Source organism: Stenella coeruleoalba (genome assembly GCF_951394435.1).
Source record: "Stenella coeruleoalba genome assembly, chromosome: 5".
NCBI lineage: Eukaryota > Metazoa > Chordata > Mammalia > Artiodactyla > Delphinidae > Stenella > Stenella coeruleoalba.
Genome location: NC_137150.1, coordinates 66,763,068 through 66,776,216, shown reverse-complemented (window position 1 = coordinate 66,776,216; position 13,149 = coordinate 66,763,068). Strand labels below are relative to the sequence as shown.

General features: G+C 40.4%; 1 protein-coding gene across 6 annotated transcripts in view; it reads right to left on the bottom strand.

Moving 5' to 3' along the window:
• Nucleotides 1-13,149, bottom strand: part of TP63 (tumor protein p63) — a gene marked incomplete at both ends in the record, with an annotated part of 241,562 nt that overhangs the window by 225,779 nt on the left and 2,634 nt on the right. For 5 of the 6 annotated variants that reach the window (XM_079922211.1, XM_079922219.1, XM_079922216.1 and 2 more), the window contains 2 exons: nt 1,352-1,451; nt 5,573-5,655. The remainder of the gene's footprint in view (nt 1-1,351; nt 1,452-5,572; nt 5,656-13,149) is intronic. The other variant, XM_079922218.1, reaches the window with a different exon arrangement.

The window sequence follows — 13,149 nt, the reverse complement described above, 5'->3', positions numbered from 1 at the left end:
GCCTGGAGGGGTGGGATAGGGAGGGTGGGAGGGAGGGAGACGCAAGAGGGAAGAGATATGGGAACATAGGTATATGTATAACTGATTCACTTTGTTATAAAGCAGAAACTAACACACCATTGTAAAGCAATTATACCCCAATAAAGTTGTTAAAAAAAAAAGTACTTCCATGAAACACTTGACTTTTTAGAATCAACTTTATTGAGGTATAATTTACATACAATAAAATTCACTAATTCTACCTTTCCATTTGAGGAATTTTGACATAGTATATACCATATAGTCTTTACCACAAACAAGACATAGAATATTTCATTATCCCCCAAATCCCCTCATTTCCATTACCTTAAAAACTCCCCTTTGTGGTTAATCCTTCTTCACCACTGACCCTAAACGATCACTCTCCTGTTTTTTTTGTCATTATGTATCAGACGTATGTTTTCTAGAACAACATTATCCCATCGACCTTTCTGTGATGAAGGGAATAGTCGACATTTGCACTGTCTGACATGGTAGCCACTAACCACATACGGCTAATGTGACTGAGAAACTGCATTTTAATTTTTATTTAATTTTAATCAACTTGTATTTAAAAAGCCACATGTGGCTAGTGGCTACCATGCTGGACTTCACAATGCTAGAATGTCACATAAACGGAGGCACATGGCATGCATTCTGTGCCTAGTAGGTTCTTTCATTCAACATATTGCTTTTGAGATACATCCATATAGTTATGTATGTCAGTAACTGGTTCTTTTTTATGGCTGTTGAACATGTGGATTGCTCTTTTTTTTTTTTTTTTCATTATTAAGAACAAATTCTGGTCTCATATCCTCAATTATGGCCCAAAGCAGAAGTCCAATAGACTTTTTAAGAGCTCAATAATGACTCATTCCATTGAGTCCCTTAATGATGTGGAATAGTTCATTCCTTCCAAGGCTGCTGTAGCTCTAGAGAAGGCAGCAGATGTAGAGAGAAACTGACTAACCTGGGTTTGGTTTGGGCTCTGGTCCCAACTTCCTCCCTGACTTTAGGCAAGCAGCCTACTGTCTTTGGGCCTTACATTCTTGATCTTTAAGAGGAAGGATGTACCAGTGAGGATTCTTTTGTTATTAGCAATGGAAACTAACTCCTGCTAAGTAAAACTAAAAATATAAAAATAGATTAAAATATGAAAATTCACAGACTGGAAGAGAAAGTTGAAAAACAAGATTTGGGAAAAGGCTGGAACCAGAATAGCTTCAGAGATCTAAGTAACAGGAACGAATAGAGTCATTTCATAGTGCCACCATAGCAATAAGTCAGACCCAACAGGTTTCTGTTTTTTGTTTTTTAAACTTGAGTCACTTACCTTAAGATTCAAATTCTCAGAAGGAAGATGCCATGTTAGGCCAGGAGAAATCCGAATGCCTTGATTGATAGCCCTACCAAGACTGGAGCAAAGAGAGTTTCTGAAAGAAAATAGAGGTTCTATTAAGCGAGGACAGGGCAATAGGTTCAGGGCAACAGAAAACAACAGATGCCACCACGAGGGGCTTAAAGTGGATGATCTCTCACATTCCTTAGAGCTCTGGCTGTCTGTGGCTGTGTGACTGGAGAAGCTGAATTTCTTGTCAGGGTAACTGGACCTCAGGTCCTCTCTTCTCCAAGTCATCCTGACCTGCCCTTCTTTTATAATATGGGGATGAGGAGAGAACTTTCTAGCATAAGAGGTGGCCGAGTAAATTCATCAAGTGTCACCCAAATCAAAGGGACTGAAGAGTTTGATGGTTTTTAGTTTTAAAACACTTTTCTGGACATAACTTCAGTTCAACTCCACAATCTCTGTTTCATAGAAGTAGAAACCAGGCTCTGTTTTGGGGGGGATCCTACCAACCCTCCCAGCTTTATGCTCTATTAATCTAATATTTGCTGACGTAGGACATCTAGTAGGAGTAAAGCTGGGCCAAGAATTCAAGTGTCCTGGATTAGGGTCAAATGCTTTTTGATATCAATGAAAAAGCAAGTGCATTGCAAGCTTAGCCATGTACTTCTTCTAATTTGACCTCCACCTTCTTACAGGTCACCGGAATTCATCAAATAGAATGAAAGTGCATAAAGCTTATGTCTCAGAGTCTACTGAGAAGAAAGAAGATGCTTTAGAGAAGTGTCTGAGGAAAGGGACACTTCTCTAATCAGAGGGCATGCAAGGAAACACAGAGGCCAATTGGGGAAGGAGGAGGTTGGCAGTGTCCCTAACAGACAAACCCGATACCCTCCAAGTCACACCCAGTGTTCCAGAGCAATGTGGGTGGGCTTCTTTTCCAGACATCCCTGAACAGCTGTATGGGGGCTGCTCCTGACTCCCACCCCTCCTTTGCTCAGTGCCCACGTGAGAGAGAGATAAATAAGGAGACACAGGAAGTCCTTATTTGGCATTTGGCATTTTTTTTTCCTGAACCATTTGTCAGATGCAGATACGGTGCACCTTGACTCTAAGTGTCTTGGTGCATATTTTCTAAAATGAGACAATCTCTTATATGATCACAGTTCAGTTAGAAAATGAAGAAATTAACATTGATAAAATGCGATTACTTTCTCTACATACCTTATTCAGATTTTGCCAACTGTCCCAATGACGTTTTTTTATAGCAACAGAAAATTCTGGATCCTACGTTGCATTCCATTGTTCTGTTTCTTCAGTCTTTAGTAATCAGGAACAGTTCCTCAGTCATTGTGCTTCATGACAGATTTTTTTTTTTAATTGAAGTATAGTTGATTTACAATGTTGTGTATAGCAAAGTGTATGGCAAAGTGATTCAGTTATATATATATATACATATATATGAAGAAGAATATATATTTTCATATTCTTTTCCATTATAGTTTATTACAGGAGATTGAATATAGTTCCCTGTGCTACACAGTAGGACCTTGTTCTTTTTTTTTAAATAAATGTATTTATTTTTTCGTTTATTTATTTATTTATTTTAGGCTTCATTGGGTCTTCATTGACGCGCACGGACTTTCTCTAGTTGCCGGGAGCAGGGGATACTCTTTGCTGTGGTGTGTGGGCTTCTCATTGCAGTGGCTTCCCTTGTTGGGAAGCATGGGCTCTAGGCACACGGACTTCAGTAGTTGTGGCACGCGGGCTCAGTAGTTGTGGCGCACGGGCTTAGCTGCTCCGCAGTATGTAGGATCTTCCTGAACCGGAGATTGAAACCGTGTCCCCTGCTTTGGCAGGTAGATTCTTAACCACTGCACCACCAGGGAAGTCCCAGGACCTTGTTCTTTATCCATCCTATATAGAATAATTTGCATCTGCTAATCCCAAACCCCCAATCCAACCCTCTCTTGCCTCCCACCCTTCCCTGGAAAACGCAAGTCTTAACGGCATGACAGATATTTTTGAAGCATGCAAACCAGTTATTTTGTAGAATGTAACTTAGTTTTGGTTTGACTGATGTTTCCTCATGATTAGATTGAGTTCTCTACTTTTGGCAGAAACACCTGTGATACTGTGATATTGTGTACATCTCAGTGCATCATATCAGGAATTGCTCCGTTTTTAAAGCCCATTGAAGGGTCTTCTCCAAGCCTCATTTCAGGCACAGATTTACTGTGAACCTAAGAAAGTTTGACTGTCAAGACCTCTTACTTACATAGATAGTCCCCTCTAAGGTTCTAGGAAATATCTTAGTAATATGTATACATGGCCATTATGTTTCTGTAAAATATACAAATGTGAGATATTTTAAATACAGTCTTCTAATATTACCATCTCTTTCTACTCCAATTTCCCCTTCATCACCATTCGTCTCACATAGAGTGGTGATAGAGAGGCCGTGGGATTTCTAAGATCCAGGAAAGGGCAAGTTGAATAGAGGATACTTTTAGTTTGGGTTGGGGGAATACATTAATGTGGTCTGTAGCTGTGTTTGTGTAGAGTTAAAGTATTGCTACTCATCCTGGTATAGGAATGGCTTCCAAGTATATACTCCTCCTGCCCATGACACTAGGCATGGTGTCACTGAAGACCCAGGCTGGAGGACACATCACAATATGCGTGTCCCCAACAATGGCTGCCACGGAAAATGTGTGACTAGTGGAGGAGAGTTGGAACTGCACAGAGACTGAAACTTCTCTGTGGAAAGTTTTCCTCCTTTTATCAGGCATACAAACTTGTAAGCAGAGGAATCAATATCAAAACCAGGTTTTCCCTGTCTATTGTTCAGCATATACAATTATAAATGCCCCATACATTATTTGGTCTTTTATGATGAGAGTTGCATTAAATAGTATTTATCCTTATACTGTGTGTGTTTGTAGGAACACAAATGTCTGTCAGTGCTGTAAACAGCAAGTGTGTCTGTTAATTCTTATATTGGGGCTGCAGAAGATAAGGCTGAATATATGATGTTAAGATTCTGTCCAACCCTGAGAGTCCAAGACTATAAACTTGTAGCCTCAGGAGTTCCCTGGTGGTCCAGTGGTCAGGACTTGGTGCTTTCACTGCCCTGCAGTGGCCCAGGTTTAATCCTTGGTCGAGGAACTAAACTCCCACAAGCCTCGTGGCTTGTAGGCTACATTTACAGAGAGTTCATCTATCTATCGTCTATCTATCTATCTATCTATCTATCTACCTATCTATCTATCTATCCATCTACACAAAATCACTTTGTTCCAGAGTGATTTGAGGTGGCTTATAAAATACACAGAAGGAGATTTAAAAATACATATGCAGGGCTTCCCTGGTGGCGCAGTGGTTGAGAGTCTGCCTGCCGATGCAGGGGACACGGGTTCGTGCCCTGGTCCGGGAAGATCCCGCATGCCGCGGAGCGGCTGGGCCCGTGAGCCATGGCCGCTGAGCCTGCGCGTCTGGAGCCTGTGCTCCGCAACGGGAGATGGCACCACAGTGAGAGGCCCGCGTACTGCAAAAAAAAATTAAAAATTTAAAAAATTAAAAAAAAATACGTATGCAGGGTAACCAGGGGCTGAGAGGAGGAAATGAGTTGTTGTTTAATGGGTACAGTTTCAGTTTTGCAAGATGAAAAAGTTCAGGAGAGTCATTGCACAACAATGTGAACTGTACACTTAAAAATGGCTTTGCTGGTAAATTTTATGTTATGTGGTTTTTACCACAATGAAAAAGTTTAAAAAATTAAATACGTAGGTAAATGATAAAATCAATAACCAGTATAAACATCAAGAGAAAGAAAAATAGGAGGAAACCAAGGACAATATTTGCCCACAAAATGTATTACATGATGTTCTACACTTGTGCTAAAGGGCCATTTATTTTTCTGTGAACTTCTAAGCAACCAATTACTTATATGAATTTTTTTTTATCCACAATAATTGCTTAGGCTCTTGTTACACACAGCACATCATAGGTACAAAATATATATTTGTTAAAAGAATGAGGGGAAAAGATAATATGTAAAATAAATTGACCTTCAGCTTCTAGACTCTGAATCTAATGCATTTGTTTGATTGCTTATTACAAATAAATGAGAAGGGATGATATTGTAATGAGACCTGAATTTCTAGTGGTTTCCAGTATAATTCTCTCGCAAGACTCTATGGTACTTACTCACTGATTTGATGTTTGATTAATAGCTTCAACGTGCATATTCCTTAAAGTCTTCCTCTGTGTGCCTGTCAGCGTCCTGGGAGCTGTGGGCATAAAGTAGATCAATAAGATCCAGTCTCTGGCCTCCAGTAGAGTTGAGAACGATCTTCTTTGCCTTTTTGCATCTTAAGCTTCACAGATGAAAAAACAAAAGACTTTTGCAGAGCTGTGTCCCTGAGTTGCCGATGACCAACTTGCTCGCTGAGGTATGTGGTGCCTGATTAAATTGACGAGCTAAGAATATGTTTACTAGAATTCATGAAACGTGTGTAGGTGGGAGAGGATAGAATGTAGCATTCTTATTTACTTTCCTGAGGTTTCAGCCCAAGAGAGACAGCTGTGGCTGAACCTTCCCTCAGACACGCATTCAAAAATGTGTGCCTTATTTTTTGAATCCTGATTATCAGGAAGCCACAAAAGCCATCCTTTGTGGAAGGAAGAGGAGTGGGTGTGGGCCAAGAAAAAAAAGATCTGATCTGTATATACTAGTGACAACCAAAAACTATGGTGTGATGATTTCCTAAACGACCGGCTGCTTTTCTGGTACATAGCTTTGTGAGATATACTGTTTTCCAATGGAGCACAGCTCCCAACAGAGGAACTAGGAGACATTTAATAAATGCTTTTTAAAAAAAATAAGCTATACTCAAAGTTAAAAAGGAATTTAGTGATCATTTGCTTCGAAAAACACCCCAGCAAATGACTTAAAAATAACAAGCATGTGTATAGTGATTTAAATTTTACAGAACACTTTCATAGAAGGTATCTCATCAGTCTCCCAAAAGTCATGTAGATGTATTAATACTAGGACAAGAGGTGTCATTTCCTCCATTGTATGCATGAGGAAGCTAAGACTCAGGCAGCTTAAGAAACAAACTCCTAGTCACACAATCACATAAACATCAGTGGCAGTGGACCCAGCTTCACTTACTCCCAGACATGAGTCCATTTACTCAATAAAATAACACGAATTAAATGCCTATGGTATGCCTTGTATTGTGCAGGACTCTGGGAAAATAAAGGTAACTATAAACTGTATCTTCTTTCCTTACAGCACCTCTACAAACCCAAAATTTTTATAGTGTTTGGCATTTATTAAATATCTCATGTCCATTATCTATCTATTAATAGATAGCCAATACAAACTCTAGGAATTAGTCAAGTTAGGTCTTATTATCTCTAGATAGTTAGTGACTCTGCATTCATCACTCAGCCAGGTAGTGGTAGAATCATGATTGAAACTCAGGTAAACCTGTTTGCCTGAAAATATCACCAAACTTTTGATAGCCCGCTCCCCTGCCGAAAGATCCAGAATGCATTGTGTATATTTTTATGTCTTGGAGGGCTATGCACGGTCTCCAGCACATGTCTTTTGGTGACTTTTTCCTGGGCCAGTCAGCCTGTGATAACATAAGCACCACAAATGCCAGCTCCTAAAGGAAGGCTTGAGTTCATGACGAGCACCCACATTTGGGCTGGGAGTCAAGAATGTTAACGCTGCTTATTTTGAAATCTGGGTTGTGCACACTGTGTAAGCATGTGGGAGTGGATGCACTGATCAGATGCTTCTGTGGGATGGAAGTGATTCTCAGGGTATCCTTACAGGGGAATCCACATGGGATGACCCTTGAATGGGTCTTGTTTACAGAAACGTCTCTGTGCCAAGTTTCTTAGGAGTAAATTTAAAGCACAACCTTGCAGGAATAACATCAGTCTGAAAACACAACTACTCTTGGCTGCCTTTGGGTAGGTAACATATTGTTCTGCTACTCAGCCACTGATCCATTTAGACCATCTGGATCCCTACTCAGTATCACTTATGTTATACTTCTGAAGAGAGTAAATAATTTTCCCCATGGGCCTGAATGATCATTTTTGTTAGAATAATGATTGTGAGACATATATTTTCAAAGTAAAAATCATCTTTCTTTTTCAGATTGTGAGATCCTCATAAAGAGAAATATGTGGAGAGAGGAAAGAGAGAGAGAGCCACAAGATATAGTGATGATATTTATACAGAGACACATGTATGTCTATATGTATAATATACAGATATATGTGTATGTTTACAAATACATATGTTTACAAATATTACCTATAATATGTGTGTGTGTGTGTATATATATATATATACATATGTTTACATATATATATACAGGAAAGAGAGAGAGAGGAAAGAGGGAGAGAGCCACAAGATATAGTGATGATATTTATACAGAGATATATGTATGTCTATATGTATAATATACAGATATATGTGTATGTGTATATTTACAAATATATATGTTTACAAATATTACCTATAATATGTGTATATACTTATATATACACACATATATTTATATATATATCTAATATATTTCTAATAAATATATATTTATATATATACACAATAATTATAGACAGAGAGAGTATTTATTAGACTACATTCTCCTCTAACTTGCTTATTTTCCTCCTAATAATCAAGACAAAATATCAAGGCAAAATTATTTAAAAAGTAAATTTTAAAAGCCCTTTAATAGAAGAAATAAAACAATGTAGGCAATGTATTCTCATGGTGTGGAAAGATTTATATGGACCCTATCACAAAGGCAAAACAAGGAAAGGAAGTTAATAAACTCTTAACAGTTATTATTTCTGAGTGGATGGGGTTATGGAGTGAAGAAAATATTTTCTTGCTGATACCTTTTTGTAGTTTTCAAATTTTGTACAGTGAAAATACTACATTTTGATACTCAAAAGAATAAAATAAAACCCCATCATTAATAACCATCAAAAATACCTTCCTGAAGAATTTGTCTCTGGAAGGTGTGCACAATAAGAGGGTGACACAAATTATGCCAGGATGAATGGGTGTCAAAGAATGAGTCTCAATTTCCTGATGGATTTGTTTCTATGTGGAGAATTTCTACTAAGAAATGGGAAATAAATGCTCACCCTGATTTGAAATATGCTTAGAAGTGTGGCATTCGAGGTTGAACGGAACTCAGAGAGTTTACGTGGGTTGGCGGATGAGGGTGGAATGGTGTGGCCCAGGGTCACCAAGTCAGGGTGCAGTGTTTCGCAATGAGTTCTGTCCATTGCCAACCACTGGCTCAAGAGGGGAAAAAAAAGGATTTTATGAGACATTTGTGATACGAATGTGGCGGCCAAGGAAATACACAGCTCAGCTCTTCTAATGTGGAACACATCACTGACTGACAGCCACAGCTGGTGCCCCTTCCATCCTTATTGCTTTCTCACTGAGGCCATTGTACATCCAGGCTCCTCCCAGCCAAGCACTGAACCTAGTGGGGCTACCAAACCAGGACCATTCTGGCAACACATGGGACACCTCCAATGTGATTTTGCATCAATAATACCTCATTGGGCTGACTAAACTTTGGTCTGAAACTCTTTCTGCTGAATTCTCCTAATTTTCTCCTCTTCTTGGTTTTTCAGAGAGAGTTTTTATCACCCTCTGACATAACCCCCCTTATTCTGATTTCTTCTTCTTTATCCTCCAAAGACATTCTTCCTAGTACATCTTTTGCACATCTGATTCCATCTTGGGGTCTGTTTCTCAGAGAACACAAAGTGATACAAGCGGTCCTGAGAGTGGTCCAAGAATGCAGATAGAAGTTGAATATTTAGGACTGACTCATTCTGTACATGTCAAGCAAACAGAATGGCATCCAGAGCTATGTGGAGTCTGGATTGTTTCTGCTCCAAGATGGAGGCCCAATTGCTATAGATTTCACCAATGTTGACCTGGGAAAATACCCACTGTAGGGGCAGACTTGCAGCTTCTAAGACTCAGGCTTTTAGGAAGACAAGGGAAAACAGTTCCTACAAGGAAGTAGAGTTGTATGATTACTGCTCGGTTGTACTGACACTCTGCAGAGGGATATTGAGAAACAAAGGGCTCTTAACAGGCAGTTAAAGGCTAAGTAAGTAAGAGTCAGATTGCCTCTTTGATAGCTTACAAAGACCTGAGGGCCTCTTTGCAAAAATAAACAAGCTAAGCAACAGACTGAGCTCCTGATCAAGTCACAGAGCTCAAGAGACATTTGAACGGTCAGCCAAGGCTGGTTGGAAATACCTGAGACCCTGAAATATGGACTGGGGACATTAAGTGGATGCCTCTGATAAGCTGGTTCTGTAGGCTTTTTGGTCTTAGTTGAGGCTGTTGTAACAAAGTACCACCGACTGGATGGTTTATAAACAACATAAATTTATTTCTCACAATTCTAGAGGCTGGAAGTTTGAGATCAGGGTCCCAGCATGGTCGTGGAAGGGCCCTCTTCTGGATTACAGACTTCTTCTTGTGTCCTCACATGGTGGAAGGGACTACGGAGCTCAGTGGGGTCTTTTTTATAAGAGCATTAATTGCATTCATGAGTATTCCAGGCACATGACCTAATCACCTCCCAAAGGCCCCACTTCCTAATACTATCACACTGGGCAGTAGGATTTCAACATATGAATTTTGAGGGGACAGAAATATTCTGACCGTAGCATTCCCCTAAACCCTCAGAGCTTGTAGAATGGACTACCCTTTCCTAGTAAGAACTTCCTTCATATTGGAAGTGGCTACAGAGGTGTTTCCTATAAAAGCAGTAAATATTCCACATCAGGAATGATTTTACCTTCTCTCTTGGCTGCAAGGACCCTAAATACAGTTAAAGCACAGCACAGCATAACCCAGCTGGTCATAATAAGGGAAAAAATTAATTATATACCAAAGGAGTTACCAGAATTATCTAGCTTGTACCAACAAAAGTCAGGGAAATATCCCTGGGATTGGGTTTTGAGAATTCTTGATTGAGGGGGCTGGAATATAAGACTACATGAGAAAGAGTTCATTGACCTAGGTGTACTTTCTCATGACATGGGATTTAAAACCTTGGTAAGAACCATCGTGGATGGGGCAAGATCACTGCTGGAGTGGTTCTTATAACTCTGGAAAAAGTGATGAACAATGATGAGTAAAGAGGAATTGCTTGAGTTTTTCTAGCAGATGGTGGGAAGGAATAAAGAGTCTAAGGGAGGTAGACATGCTAGAAGGATATATTCTGAGGAGCCAGAAGATTCCCAGGGGAAATATCTTAGATGGGCCAAGAAGACACACAATCCTCCAAGGCCATGAGAAATATGCTAGGGAAAAGAGTAGCCACATCACTAAGAAGTTCAGTGCTGGCTCTCCTCTGCAACCCAAGGCTGCTTGTGGGAGAGATGCTCACAGAGTTGGGCTCAATGATATTCATGGCAATGATGTCCATTTACCACCAGGTAATAGAGTCCAGATAGTGGCACTTAGCTGCCAGATTCCAGGAGATCATAAGTACCATAATGACCAGAAATGTTAGAGGTGCGGCCAAGGGGGTTTGGCCTGCAGGAAGTTTGTGGAGATGGTCATGGCCAACCTAGGGGAAAAATAAATGGACAGGAAAAATAAATTTAAGCCAACCAGGGTTCTGCTTAAATCTACAGCCAAAGAAAAGCAAGATGGGGGAGTGGGAGGCTAAAGGTGGTCATCCAACACAAAGTCACAGTGTCTTGCTTGATTTGTGGACCTGAGTCAATTTTTAGATATAGAATCCTTTGACTGAAGAGTTGGATGGATTCCTGGGAAAAAGTAACCTCTAATGCTATGGCAAGTATATGCCATGGCAATGCCTTTAGGTTCCCCTTAAGAAACCTAGAGCCAGGGCCGGCCTCAAGGGTGTGCTCTGTATTTAGAAGGGTTCCTAACTTGGTTTAATGCTGTATTGTCACCCTCTTGAAATTTTTAATAATTTTAAACAAGTGGCCCCACATTTTCATTAGTAGTGGACCTTGCAAATTATATAGCCAGTCTTGCTTACAGCTATTGACCTGAGTACACGAAATCTGAGTTGACATTGATACCCAGAGACCTTAAGTTAGTCATGGTACCCTGTTGAAGTGGGAGCTCACGTGATCAGGTCATATATGGAATTCTGGTTCCAATCCACCAGACAATGAGTCCACTGTGTCTGGAGACCCACCCAGTGGTCATTTATCCAGTCATCAAGTAATTGGAATTAATATACTTGACTGAGTAATGCCCACATTGGGTTTTTGGCCTGCGGAGTAAGAGCTATCAGAGTGGGAAAGTTCAAGTGAACACCTCTGAAACTGCCCTCTACTTCACTTGGCCAAAGGGTATATAAAAAGTAATATCACATTCCAAGAAGGATGGTGACTAATGATCTCATTAAATAGTGTAAGGAATGGAACAGGGGTGGAGGGAGTATCCTGATCATATCTCTGTTTAGGTTCTCAATGTGTGCAGAACTCAGATGGGTCCTGCAGACTAAGCCTAGACTCTTGAAAGCTCAATCAAGTAATAGCTCTGATTGCAAAGCTATGCCAGAGGTGATATCTCTGCTAGAGCAGGTTAACAAGCTCTCGGGTATAGGAGCTGTAGCTATTGATTTGGTAAATGCATTCTTGCCTATTCTGGTTATAAAGGAAGAAAATAAACAGGTCATATTCACATGGGACATGCAACAATATTCATCTATAGTTTTGCCTCAGGGCTATGTTAACTCTCCTGCTCTTTGTCGTATTGTAGAATGAAGGTATCTGGACTGCCTGGTCAACCCACAGAACATCACACTGATGCTTTATATCAATAACATCATGCTGCTCAGGCAGGACGAATAAGAGATAGCCTTGCTGGAAGCCTTGATAAGGCACATGCTCCAGGGCATGGGGGAGAAACCCTACAAAGATTCAGAATCCTGATAATTCGGTGAAGTCTTTAGGGATCCAGTGGTCAGGAGTTTGTCAAAATATGCCTTCTAAAAAAACACAAAATGCTGCACGTTGCATCCCCTACCATAAAGAAGGAAGCAAGGGAGGCTGATAGCACTTTCTGGGTTCTGGAGGAAACATATCCCATGCCTAGGAATAGTGCTCAGGCCCAGGTATTGGGTGACACTGAAGACTTCAGGTGTCTGGTGGAAAAATATGCAGCATGAAACTTATGGCAAGCCCCGAAGAGAGAATCACAATGCAAACCCTAATATTCTGGAGTAAGTTTACACGACCCACGGTAGATAAAATAATACGCCTTTTGGTAAAAGAGCTCCTGGTTTTTACCAGGTCTCGAGAGCCATAGAATACTTGACCGTGGGGTACTCAATGGCCATGTATCTATAACTTCGCATCATCAGCTGGGTGATTTCCATTCTTCTAAATCATAAAGTCAGCCTGGAATCAGTCAAACAAAAGATGAAAATGGTACACCCATATTGGGCCTGAGCAGGACCAGAACTAGGTCAGAGCCATGAGAAGGTACCTAAGATACACCTGTCAGCTATAGCAGTTGCACCAGAAAGCCTCCTCAACTTTGCACCTAAGACTAGCTGAAGGAGGTGGAAGAGCCTGTCGATGCCCTCTAGCCACAGACCGCACAGTTCTGTAGCTGAACACGTAGGACTTATTGTTATAGCAAGGAAGAAGTTACACCATGGGGTTCATTGGACATCTCAGTAAGAGTGTTAGAAAGAAATGACTCTAGAATTTGGGTT